Below are 13633 nucleotides of genomic sequence, written 5' to 3' on the forward strand. Positions count from 1 at the left end.
AGTTTTCATTAGCGAGCGAATTTTTTCCTCCATTTTCTATCGGGTTCCATTTTCGGTGTACTCCAAAGAGACCAACATAGTAGGAATAATAGGATAGGGTGCGGGGGGGGGGGGGCGTATCTGCTTTCGTGAAAAATCCGCGTTGCTGACGGACGGCAATGCTCCATCGGGCTGTGAGCTCATTATTTCATAGCAGTGGCCGTAATTGATAATTACAGACGCCGCTTTGTTCGGGCCGTTCAAACACCTCGCGGATCAAATTACCCATTATACCTGACTTGCCAATGAATTGGGACCACGCGCGCACATCCCACGCAAATTATGCTGGACGAATCCGCGCACGTTCGCCTCTCATCAATCCTCTCTCTCCCTTCCGATTTTATTACCATTAAACAAATTTTTTTCGCTGCCGCGGCCATCGTTCGAATTATCTCGTTTAGCTCCGGAAATATTTCGCTATTCGATATGTTTATCAGTTGCGTGTCCTTTGTGTTATCCTCTTCGTTTCTTTCTCCGTGCTTTTCATTAATTATCGCCCCGCGCTTAAAAAAGTTGTAGAATAGTAATTAAACGGCGGACAGAGGATACAATGTGACCAATGAAACAGCAGCTTTAATGAAGCTCCACGAATTTTATTTTATTTTTCATGGAACATGTAATGGCGGACACGAGATTCTCCGTATAAACTTTACTAATTTAATCAAGTTAAAATATAGTTATAATTGTAACTTGTCATTCTTTATTATTGTCCGAGTGGGGCTGTAAGTTTCAGCAATTTGTCACGGATTTTTGGACAGTATCTCAAGCTACAACGTTTGAGCAAGTGTATTATTAATTTTCGTTGTTTATTATACAATCTCATTACATTACTTTGAGCATCAAACTGAGACTATTAACCACAAATCTTCATAAACAAAGGCCAATCGAGTTACGTTGTATGATTTCATGACAATCATGGCTAGATCGATTGAATACAACATTAATTATAATGTTGTTGTCCTTATTAAAACTTTTAAGGCGCCTTTTACATTAACTTTTAAGAACGAATTTCTATTTGATTCCTGCGTCTTGCAACCAATGTAGGCAATTTTGATGTTGCGTGAGATTCGCGTACTATAAATTAATTTTCTTTCTCATGTCTTTAATCCTATTTCTTTACCATTATCAAATCAATTTGACATGCCCAAATCAATAGCTAATAATGTCAACCAGCTGCCAGAAAATGATAACTCCGATGAAACGTTTGCGCGTACAATTTGCTACTTCATATCTTGGCGAAAGCAGCTAGAAAATCTGTTATCGATAGCAGTGCGTCGGCTTCCAGTTCGATAGAGCCGCCGCAAACCGCGCGGAAGCATCGAGAGGATCGTTATCTACCCCGCAGTTCCTAGCATTATGATTCCGCTAGGATTTCCATATGAAATGTCCGTGTTCCCCCGTGCAACTGACAGAAAGAGAGAAACGGATTTTGGTTGAATTTCGCCGGTGCTACCTTTCTTTGAATATTTGGAGTCGTTCGGGCACGATGCGTGGGCGTCGAATAAATGGTAATTTTCCGCGAGAAGCGAAAGGCTGGGCTGGGCAGGTCGGGCAGGCGGGACCCGTGGCCCGAAAATAATTATCAATTATAAATTAATTTCGAATTAACGAGCGAGAACCGGCTCCGTGGCGCGCGCGCGCAGGCACGCCACGCTCCACAATGAAACCCTCTCTCCCCGGGGCTAACTCGTTACTACAGTTGTTGCCGGCGCTGGCAATCGGCTGGTGCCGGCACTACCGGCGGCTAATTAACTATTAATTAAGAGCTTAATTCCAATTATACGTGTCCTTCGACTAATTGGACCCCGAAACGCATTGCTGACGTCACGGGCGTGCGAGCGCCGCCGCGCCGCCCCTCGCCTCGTCCTACTTCTTCGACGGAAATGATTTCTACGCGAAGAGCCACAGGCCGCCTCTCTCTCTCTCTCTCTCTCTCTCTCTCTCTCTCTGCCTACCTGCATGCCTCGCTGCATCGATGCACGGCTACATGCCCGAGGCTCAACATTAGCTCGCAACCACACCTGTGGCAGCGCGTGTGCGCGCGTTTAACGCACCTTGTGCTCCGTTGAACGCCGCCAGAGGGGAGACGGAGCCATCGCCGCGAGCCGATTGCGAAAAGCTCCGGCCGAGTCGCAGACCGTTTGACATGCTTTGAGCGATTTCTGGGACTTGTCGCGAAACGTTAGATACCCGTTAGAGAGCCCGCCGCTTTGTGCCACGGGCGCGGCGCGCTTTTGCACAGCCCGGTTCCATTATTCTTTTTTTTGGAGAGGACTGCGCGACGCTTTCTCTCTTCATCTGTCTCTCCTCTCCATGGCTGCTCAATTTTTCCAAACTCGTAATAACTGTTCCCGGGAATTTGACGAACTCTGTTGGAGGAACATGTTAGACAAATGTGAATAGTTTTTTTGAGAATCATTTTATAGATATTCCGCAAACATACAGGTCGCTATACCGATGCTGTACGTTATTTTAGCTTGTGGAATGATGATCCAGACAATTCAGGATACTCCCAAAAGTTTGAATGATAAGGGTGAAGTCTTGCGATGTTATTCTGTTGCGTCAAACTCATATGAAAAGTTGCGGCTGTTTCACGCCGGTTATTAGCGAAGCTTGCCTATTGTGCTCTTTTATTCCATCAGGAGGAACACGCTATAAGTTGGCGAGAATAAAAGTTGCACAGCGTGAATTACTCTGCCGTGAAGGGGAAGCGAAGCGAGGAAATACGGTCGAAGCTAGTTTTCCGAGCGCGTGGGCGTCGAAAAAAGTAAAGAAGCCCGAAAAAGAGTGAAAAGAAGCGGAATTCCGACGAATTTCGAGGCGAGCAGCTACGCGGCCACGCCAAAGGACACACAACTCGCAAGAATGGCGAATGCTGCTTGCAAAAACCATTGTTTGTTCTTAGTTGGCCGTCACTGGTACGTGTTCCACACCCTCGCGCTTGCTCGCATTGTCTTTTCCGGCTTTTCGGGAATGGCTCCTCGATGTCAAAAGACTGTCTGCTCTGCAGGTATTGATAGTGTACATTCAGTGGCAATAATATCAGAAATGTGTACATTGTTCGCAGAATAATAACAATACAGCATCTATATCAATGAAATACTACAATGATATTATTGTAACGTTAAAAATTCACCCATTTTCCTTTTTTACATATTGTAAAACGATTGAATTCTTTTTGTCTGGGCTGCAAAACGTATTTCTTTGAAATGTCGCGCTATAGTTGCAGCATAATTCGTAGATTTAAAATGTGAAGTACGAAGGGGTGAAATATTATTCTAGGATCTTTTGTCTGAGGGTTAATAAAAGTACTACAGAAATATATATCAGATATCCATTAACGAAAGGGGTAAGATACCTTGATTTCAGATAATACAACAAAATCTTGTCACGCCATTAATACCGAATCAACGAGGAGTCCGCGCGCTACATAGACCAAATGCCTTTTTCATCCGAGTGTATTTTACTGACACTATCATCCACGTCACCGATCTGCGCACGCCCTGAGGGGGAGGTAGAATTTCCACGCAGCCAAGACGAAGAACTTAATGAGGAAGCGTCGGTGGCATTCAGCCGATTCAGGCGAGCTCCTGGCTTAATTTTATCCAACATTTTCTTAGACACACCGCTGCTTTTTCAGCTCGCTTATCAAATAACTCTCGCTCTATTTATCAGCTCGTCCGCCAAGAGCAAATGGATAATTGACGACCGAATGGGAACAGACGGAGACAAGGATCGTCGAATTAGTCTGTCAGTTTCATTGAGACGATAAAATATGATGGTTCTGCCGGTGAACTTCTTCTACAGTGTCAAAGCATCCCCCCCCATCGTTGAACACCGATTTTGGAAACGAGAAGTCTTTTCTGTATTTTGACAAGAAAATTTCGTGTCTACCCTTTGTTTCGCCAAATGAGAAATCGCGGAATTATTTATAACTAGACGAAATAGAAATTGTCTGCATTCCACATAATACACAAGCGCTACACATAGTTATTTCTTTTCTGAATTATTTTAGTGAGTGAAAAATAGTATTTTCAAATTGTCGGAATGTTCTCACTGTTTTGAATTTGAGAACAACAAAAATGTTGTATTTCCGTGGAAGGGATGAAGCACGCGGTCGGTTGAAGCAAGTGTTTCCTTTGCGAAAATGTTCTCCGCGGCTTCGTTACGGAATTATTAATGAAAAACCGCGGACCAATCAGAGCACAGCTACGGGGAGCAGATTCCTGTTCGACCAATGCCAACACCGCGTTCAGCGGGATCTGTCGCCGATCCGGAGTCCGTCTGCTGTAGCCGCGCTGTGATTGGTCCGTGTTTTTCGTGAATACATAACTCCTTAACAAAGAATATTGTCGCAAAGGAAGAGATTACTCCAAACGACTTTACGCATCATCATCACGCATCGTTACGTGTACTTGGACCTGGGTTGTTCCACGCGTTTAGCCTCGTTTTCGGCGAACGTCTGCTTTCGACTAGAAGGATCGTCAGACTCGCGCGGAAAATAAATATTTGAGGCTCGCGCAGCTTGAAGACAACACGCGGAACTCGCGCGATCCATTGTTCCTCGAGATCGTAGAGAGGCCTCTTTACACCACCCCGGCGGCTGCGCATTGCTTTCTGTTTCCGGGGTTTTAAGTACGCTTATTTACCGAGAACCGTCGGTTGCCACGATCCCCGAAGAACCTGATCACGAATGGCAGGCGCTAATCAGCCGAGGGAAACCGAGGCGGCGGTGTTCGAGACTCCTTCGCTCCACTATTTCGCATTGTTCAATAGGCTATAGCTCTTGGACGACATGGGAGTCGATATCGACTCGATATCAGCGTGGACGAGGTTCGATTAGCATCACGCAATTTCGCGCCACGGGATTTTTTAAACCAACGACAACTCGGTTGCGTCCGTCGGAAATCAAGAGAGTTTTTCCCCTCTTTCTTCTCCGAACTTGCTTGCGACATTACATGTACAATTCAACTGCATCCCTATATGCAAATCTACTGATCTGTGTCGAACAGTTATGAAATACTGCTGTTACATACTGCGTAGTTGTGGTGTCATTGATGAATGCGATATAAATCATTTCTATAAAAATCTAGCTCGACAGAAGACTGTAAAGGGTTTACCTACTGGAAATACTTCGAAGAGTAGCTTGGAAATGATCACGTTGCACGGCGTATTATTGGTTAGCGATTGAAATTGCTCATGGAAGAATTTATTAGCATATTTAAGAATCGTAGTTGTGCTAAACTAGCTAAACTAGCTCTGATAAACTAGCTCATAATTCAATTACAAAGGTACAGTGAATTGGTAGATGCAATCTTGATCTGCCAACTGGTTAGACAAACTTCCAGAGGTTCGCTCAGAAAAAATGTTGATCGTATAAAGTGAAACAATGATCTAATATTTTGAGTGCAATCCGATCAATGCCATATTCAAGAAAAATGTTTCGGAACGGTCAAGAACAAATTCGAACAATGGCGAGCTTCTTCCGCAGCTTCTCCGCGGTGTTCGATTCTCAGACGTGAAGAAGTTAATACATCTCTCTCGATGTCGAAATCTCCCTGGAGGACCAGGAAAATTTGAATTCTTTCCCTCGCGGAGGAGCCAGGACTCGGCGAGCAATATTTTTCCCGACGACGACGACTGGAAATGAGATACAGAGGGCCGGCGCGCGGCGTGGCGCACGGGGACACGGTTCCGGTGGCATAATCTACGGGAAAGAACGCCTAAGAACGATCGCAAAACATCGTAATTCACCCCGGCTTGTTTTCGCCGTTGCGGCGCGGCGTGGCTAGGGCTCTGCGCTCCTCGCGCGAGAATGATCGATATTAGACGCGACAGGAAGCGTCGCGATGGCTAAGGTGGAGACTGTAACCGAATCGATTAATCAAATCCAGTTAGCTATTACGGGGCCAACGGGGAAACGCGTTTGCCCTCTGGCCTGCTGTATTCGGGTCGGGGTTTGCCCAGCCCAGGACCACTGGTTCCCTACCTCTCCCCCCGTAATCTCGCTCTTTCTCTTACTCTCCTCTCTAATTTGTCCCAGATCTAATCCGCTCGTAGTGCTCTCGAATATCGTGGGATGTCGCAACCTCCCTCGGGACCTTGGGCTGGGGAGAGACGCCGACGTATTTGCGCATACAGCCACTTCAGAACCAATTGTTTTTAATCTCCTCGACGAGAGCACCCGCAAGATTATGACCGGATTCGACGGTGTCACGACGACTCGGCTAGCCTGCCGGAATGATTTATTGGATTGAATGCGGGGCATCGCGGGAAGGCGTTGATTGGACGATTTGCTCCTGATTGCCAAGGAATATCTTGAGGATCTAGCCATTGAAGCTGCCCATGCCGTTTGCGAGCAAACAGCAGCTTGTTTAGGAAAGTTATGGTTCAACCCTTCGCGGACCGGAATTCGTGTGCTGACGAGCTGAGTGGAAGAATTAAACGAACGGCTGTTATGTTTCCGTGAACATTTGTTTCATACCTTTGTATAGTAATCGATTCTTTGAAAATTATTCCTACTCGGAAAACGGTGAAATTGCTTGGGCGACTGTAAAGGGTTGGCCGGTTAATCGAGAACAGCTCCGGTTACAAATTTAGAATGATGCACCCTTTGCAACTGCTTTTCTAATCTGGTACTCCTATTTAGTTTGATGAAATGATCACAAAGAGCGACAAATCTCTCAACTAGCTAAGCAAGTAAAACTTTGCAAGCTCTTAGAATAGTAAAAAATTAATTTTTAAGAAATAGAACCACCCTACAAATTTCGATCATCGAGTAGCTAACTTGGAGATGTTATTAGGGACAGAAACTGCAGTATTTAGTTCTGTGTAGGGTCCCATAGGTATGTGCAACGTTCAACAATGAAAGTAATATTTATACATTTGTATTTGCTAATACAACATTCAAGATCTATGTACTTATGATCGCCCTACAATCGATAACACAGTGGTCACTCGGTGAGTGAAAGGGCTCGGGACTTTCGAGGCGGGATTTACACTTATCGAGCAGCCAATCAGGCGTGCGCTCTCCTTGCTGCTCGGTCCATGTTCTCACCTAACCAGAATCACTGTATCTCACTTAACGAGCGACTACTGTACTGACAAAATAATTCCCAAGAAGAAAATTTGTTTGAAACTAACGACCGTGTAAACATGAATGTTTAGCGAAGTTTCGCACCAATTGTTGGAATACTGGATACCTGTTATTATCGATGATTCGAACATTATATTCTGTTCACGAGTGGAAAGTTTCTATCGTCATTGTCATCGATAGACTACGGATCTTGGCGCAAAGTAAGAATTGTTTACATCAATTGCAAGAAGCAGTGTCTAAGCCAACGTCTTCACAGTATTTCAGCCAGCCATTTTTACCAGAAATACAATCCGCAGTCATCAATATCAACGTACAATCTGCGGATTAAATTCCAAGGGAACCTCAAGTGTTAGCAGCTCATCTATCCGGTGCTTTCTGTTCCCTATTCGACTTGGAGTTTCGTCGGAACACCGTCTACACGAATTCTCAATAACGACACCGAAGTTCCAGAAATATTTCCCTCTCGGAGGCGCACCGGCGCGGCATGGCACCAGCGTTTTCAGGCGTCGAGCGGCGGAACCATACACCCGAAAGACAAAGTCAAGCGTCGCGTCGGTGCGTAGCATGCTCGCCCTAACCAATTTCCACACCCCCTGCGTGGCGGCTTGGCGCGGCGATCATCTTGCAGCGAGCGTCGCGGTGCACAATCGCCCGGCAAAGTATCCCTGTGCTCGCACCCCTGATCGGCGATTAAAGGAAGAAATCCGGGCGGCATCAGAGAAAACTTTGTGGTCGGCTCGGACCAGGAGCGCAGACTTTGTGCGTACACAGAGGGACCGGGCCTGAGAGTAGCGAGCCGGCTCTCGAAACACCCTCTCCTGCGCGAAAACAGTGGTAGTTTCCCCGCTAAATATATTCACGCCATGCGTACGTACACTCGGAGACACGTCGTCGGGGGTTGTTTCAAGCGAGCGCTCGCGAGCGCGCGCGTGTGCATGTATGAACACGAGCGGGCTCGCGAGCGCGCGCTTGTTCTGTCAGAGCCGCGGCTATTACACGAAGATTCCATCGCGCGACCGGTCGCTTACGCGAGTGTGTTCCCGTGTCGAGAAGTCGACGGAAACTCGAGGCACGTGTGTGTTAGTAGCGGAAGCGAGAGCGTGTGTGTGCGGGAGAGCCTCGTGGAGCATCGCGGAGAGGGTGGCGAGCGAGAGACGGTGGTGGTGGTTGCGAGTTGCTGTTCCTAAGCGAGGGTGTGCGCGATGCTGCTCGGGTTCCAGGGTGGATACACAGGGGTGGTTGCCATCGGTGTGTGTTGGTGGCAGGCCGGTTACCAGGCAACCGGCAATAAAGGAGCCTGGATAGCCAATGGCGGCCCTCAATACACCCCTTCGTCTAACACGGCTTGTTTTCCGTGCTTAAGAGCGAGACAGAAGGAGCTTTTGCTTTAGTAGCTGTTAAGACCTTAAACCCGTGGCCTTGCCTTGCCTTGACTTGCCTTCGTTGGCTGGTTGCCTTGCGCCAGACTGCTCGCACCTAATAGAAACCTCTTAGAACCCGCCGGCCCGTGTTTCTTCGATAATTGATATTCTAATCCTGGTCGATGCCGCCTACGAACCGCCCGAACCCCGTGGGCCCGCGTTTAACCCAACGTCGACGCACACAACCCAAGAACTGCCACGTCTTGTGCTCCGTTTCCGTTCGGATCCAAGGAGATGGTTAATGAAATGATGGATCGAACGTGCGAGATTTAACCCTTTCAGAACAACTGTTTTCGGATAATATCAACGAAGTACAGTGTTCCCGCGATTGTTGCGAGTCTCGAGTATCGAGTCTCAGGAAACGAAATGGTACTACGTTTTTTTGACGTGTGCCGAACATAGATTTCTTGGGTAACCTTTTCCAAATGTAAACGACGATCCTGGGTAAACAACGTTGCCATAAAACCCCATTTTAAACTTTCTAGTAGTGGGGATAAAAAAGTCACATCATCCGCATACCCGAAAGTCACATCAATCGCGGGGTCACTGTATTCATTCTACGAAACATCTATCCTTTAATTCAAATCCTTTACTTCAGGGCGAAAGTAATACGGTAAGTAATTCAAAATCTTTCCATATCGATCATTACGACCATCACCAATTTCTGAGAAAAATTATTTATGCGTTACCTAATAAATTAATCCTTTTAACATCTTAAAAAAAAACCTTAAGCCGTTTGGTACAATTTTAGCCCTTATACTTTTCTCCCGGTGAAAATTCACCCATTTTCCATTTTCCATTTTTTACATATTGTAAAATGATTGAATTCTTCTCGTCTGGGTTGCAAAACGTATTTCTTTGAGATGTCACAATTGCAGCATAATTCGTAGATTTAAAATGTGAATTACGAAGGGGTGATATATTATTCCAGGATCTTTTGTCTGACGAGCGTATGAGGGTTCAGAAAGTTATTTGATTGTAAATATTGTTTACCCTGTATAAGCTTGATTTGTAGAGAAAATAGATTCGGTCAATCCATCGGCAACTACAGTACAGGATCTTGTTCGTAAAGAGCTAATCGTTCATTTGATTTGTTTGTGTGTTGAATGGTGGCATAGATGGCGTATCTCGAGAAATTGATAGGTTGCGATATTATAGAATCGAGGAACGTGCTGCGATGGGTCTGACCAAAGATATATACTATAGTAGAAATTCCATTTGTCCGAAACTTGTCCAGGGACATCGCGATTCAGGCGACTGGGACGCTCGAACAATAGTTCACATAGTTTCAGTGATTCTGGTTATTCATGATCAGACATCTGTGGTTCGAACTGAGGCGTCACCGAGACCCTATTTGATAGTTCTCTGATGCATCGTTAATCACAGTTACTGGGTTGATTTTTCGATGATAAACATTTAAGAAAACAATTAGAGAAACAATTACGTGCAAGGATGTCTGAATTTTAATCAATATAAAAAATCTGTATGACGAAGCCAGTATGATATGGACTTAACAGCCGAATATTTTCTTTTGAATTAGTTAATTCAAATTTTAATTTCTTCATCTAATCTTTCTTCATCTAACTGATGTTTATATATTTATCTTCAACGAACTATTAAGCGAGGAACTGATTTTATATTTGAACATAGTGCTTGGTGTTGATGTGGAAAAGGTTAAATGAAACATTTATTCAATTGGAATAACTGAAATAGTTCTGTACTGAACATCAACATATATGCATAACAACAGATAAAACAATCAAGAGTTTGATCATAATTTTGTTAATCCCAGTGACGCATTGTATTCAGGGATTGGAAAGACGAATGAAATAATGTAACATGTAACACGACAATTTTCTTTTTTTCTGTAATAAGCTAGCTTCTCGTCAATTGCTACCACCCTCGAGAAGCTCATTAATTCTCAACGAGCTGGGGGCAGGTTTCCAAGGTCACACGAAACTTTGTAAACGAATAATAATCTATACGATTTTAAAAAACGCCACCGCTTCCTCGGATCAAATACTCCACTATGCGTCGTCCCTGAAGGGGTTCAAGCGTCCGAGCGTAACGAGGACTAGTGCTAACAGAAAGTCCGAGCCAATAATATCGGAAAGCATCCTCGCGGGCTCGATCTCGTTCGGGGGAGGTCCCGCACTCGGTTCACGCTCGCAAATTTTCTGCGTGCTGTTTGCACAGTGTCCTCGACACCCTCCGCATCTGGCACAGCGAGCCGCAACTCGTCGAAATTGCGTCCAGCTGAACACCGGACACGGGACAAGCAGGAAACCGTGGAAGACCGTGTCCCGGTCGTCGAAGGGAACGAGGAGTTTGCATCGAGCAAATGGAAACGCGCGAAGTGTTACGAGCTGGGAGGACGTGAGAGGGTGGGTCGGAACGTCGTCGCCGTCACGTTGTTACACAGTGTGGCCCGTGTGTATGGTGTCCCATGGGGAGGGCGAAGGTAGCACGTAGCACACCCCTGGGACGTCTTCTGCCGTCACTTGTCCGTATTAAACCAGGGTACTAATCTCGAAATTTAATTTGAAAATCTTTGCATGGCGTACTTCTCCCTCCATCTCTCTCTCCCTCTCTTTCTCCTCTCTTCATCCACCTCCCTCCCCCCGGCCCTATCCGCCTCTATGCACCGCGAAGTCGTTTTAAACCCGGCGAATTACCCGGGCCTTTGTGCGTCGTAATTGAAAATTCGTTTCCGCCCCTTTTCGCGGGCCGGAGAACGAACGGATAAATGCCCTTTCGTGGATTCATCGAGAAATTACCTCGTCGCCTGGTGAATGAGACGACTTGTCTTGGCCTCGCTCCGCGAGACGCGGTTTCCTCGCCTCCCCTCCACAACCCTCGGCTACCATTTTATAAGGAGAACTACGTAAATGCGAGCCAGCCCGTGAAAGCAGCCGGATGATTAACGAGACAAATGCTAGTTTACCCGTTCCTCTGACGTCGTCGCTCCGCGATGGAGTCAGGTTTGCGGCTCTGCGAAACGTCCAGGGCTTCTGGACTACTCCAAATACTGGTTATTATTATTAATTTGTTACCACGATCGTCGTATTTTCTAGCGGTATATTAAAATCACTTTAATAGCAGTTGTATAGCGGTGTAGCTACCAAATATTCAAACCACTCTTCATATCTCCTACAGAAGTGAAGTTGTTTAATTTAGTTGCACCGGTGTAGCTACCAAATATTAGAATCAGTTTTAATATTTACTACAGAAGTGAAGTTTTTTAATTTAACCCCTTGCGAGGATTATCTAAAATACTAACGATATTTTCCTCACAAAACTAGACTATGGATCAAGGTCTTACGAAATGGACAGATATTTAGGTGGCCTCCTTCAGCTGAGACACCCTGTATAGAGATAATTAAATTATGCATTTACAACTTCAGGAATTCGTCCTCAACATTCGTCCTCAAAGGGTTAAATACATACATATTTACTACGTGTACATACATAACTAGGTCGTTGCATATGAAATGTCCGATTTCAGAATTCAGATGTTACGAATTGTTTTAATCAAGAAATAATATTACGATTTACAGGTTTATTATTTATCATTTGAAGGAACTTTTCAGTCCTACTTACAGTGTCTGTTTACATATCCGTATGACAATATGAATTTACAACGAATATTTACAGCGATAACAGCGTTGAAAAAGATACACACCTCTCTACGATTCTTCCTAAGAAGAAAATAGTCGTTACACATCAGATATTAATTCGGCCGAAGGTCTTTAGCAGCCCGACTGTGCAGTTCTTAGGGTCCCCAGCAGAATGCCAGCGCACTTGAAAAATGCATCAGGCTGAGAATTATTTATCGAGCGCGTGAAACATGTAACGCGGTCGTTTACATAGCCGAAAGGGCGAATGGAGCGTATCCGAGTGCAGTCGATGCTTGGATACATCCCGGGGGATGTTTCGGTAGATTAGGGACCCTCACCGCCGCGCCGGGTAGTTTTGCTGCGCCATGTAACACGCTGTAAAACACTTGTAACAGACCGGCGGCAGCTTAGGGTAAGCTGCTAATGCTTCCACGATGTTTTCGGGGTCGAATTAATTTGACCGGTTCGATCGTTTACCCTCTGGAGAATCGACCGATTCGCCTCGTGCGTTTCGCATCATTTTCTGCGCCTTTTTATCTCCGCGGTACTCTCCTTTTCTCCTGTTAATTCGACACGTATCGATCCGTACTATTCATGTCCACTGCATGTGTACGAAATACATACATTCAATCCAGAATGTATTTCAACACTAAATTTCCGATTTGCGAAATATCGTCCATTTTAGACAGCGGTAATTTTGTTTAAACTAAATGTACGACCTAAACCTGGTATTTCATTGCAAAGACTTTCATCAATTCTAGCATTCGTTTTTACGTGAGACAATTTTGCACGATATGTAACCGTTGGAAAACGGTAGAGATGTTTTCCCTCGAAAATGCTATCAATTTAAGGGTCCCTCAGAATTTTTATCGTTTCTGCAGCCGTTTTATTAAGCTTGGAATAAAAGGTGTACTGCCAAATTTGCAGTAATACACGATGAAAGTACACGACCGAACTTGTTCCTCATTTTTATTCTATGAGACAGTGAAGACGTTGCCCCTTTGAGGGGAGGCTTCAATCTTCAAATCTGCGGTGAATTCTGCCACGAAAACAAGTTTCCAATGTTTTTACAGAGATTTAGAAACATGGATAATTAATGAAAATATTTCAAAGGAAAATAAGCAATATTCTTCGAAAGGGGAAGCTGCAAGCTTTAGCACTAAACCTACCACCACCAGTCAAAGTGAGTGGTTCCAAACTTTTTATTTTACAATTATTGGAATAATAAAAATGATTTCATAAGAAATGATTGTATAGATATCGTTAATAGAGCACGCATTACAATAGGAGCCATACAAAATCTAAATAAAATCAATCTAAATCTAATCTACATCAGTATAATCTTTGTATTAACTATATTTATCTTCGATTTATAGAAAGTCTAGTTACCACGGTGCAGTTGTTTGTTTCGTTAAGTAGACTCTTTTTCACGTATGACAAAAATGAGTAGATGAAATTTG

The 13633-nt window shown here is 44.7% G+C and overlaps 1 protein-coding gene across 4 annotated transcripts in view; it reads right to left on the reverse strand.

The window, feature by feature from the left end:
- Nucleotides 1-13633, reverse strand: part of LOC143211045 (uncharacterized) — a 92202-nt gene that overhangs the window by 32499 nt on the left and 46070 nt on the right. The gene's annotated exons all lie outside the window — the stretch shown is intronic.

This window comes from Lasioglossum baleicum, chromosome 7 (assembly GCF_051020765.1).
Source record: "Lasioglossum baleicum chromosome 7, iyLasBale1, whole genome shotgun sequence".
Taxonomy (NCBI): domain Eukaryota; kingdom Metazoa; phylum Arthropoda; class Insecta; order Hymenoptera; family Halictidae; genus Lasioglossum; species Lasioglossum baleicum.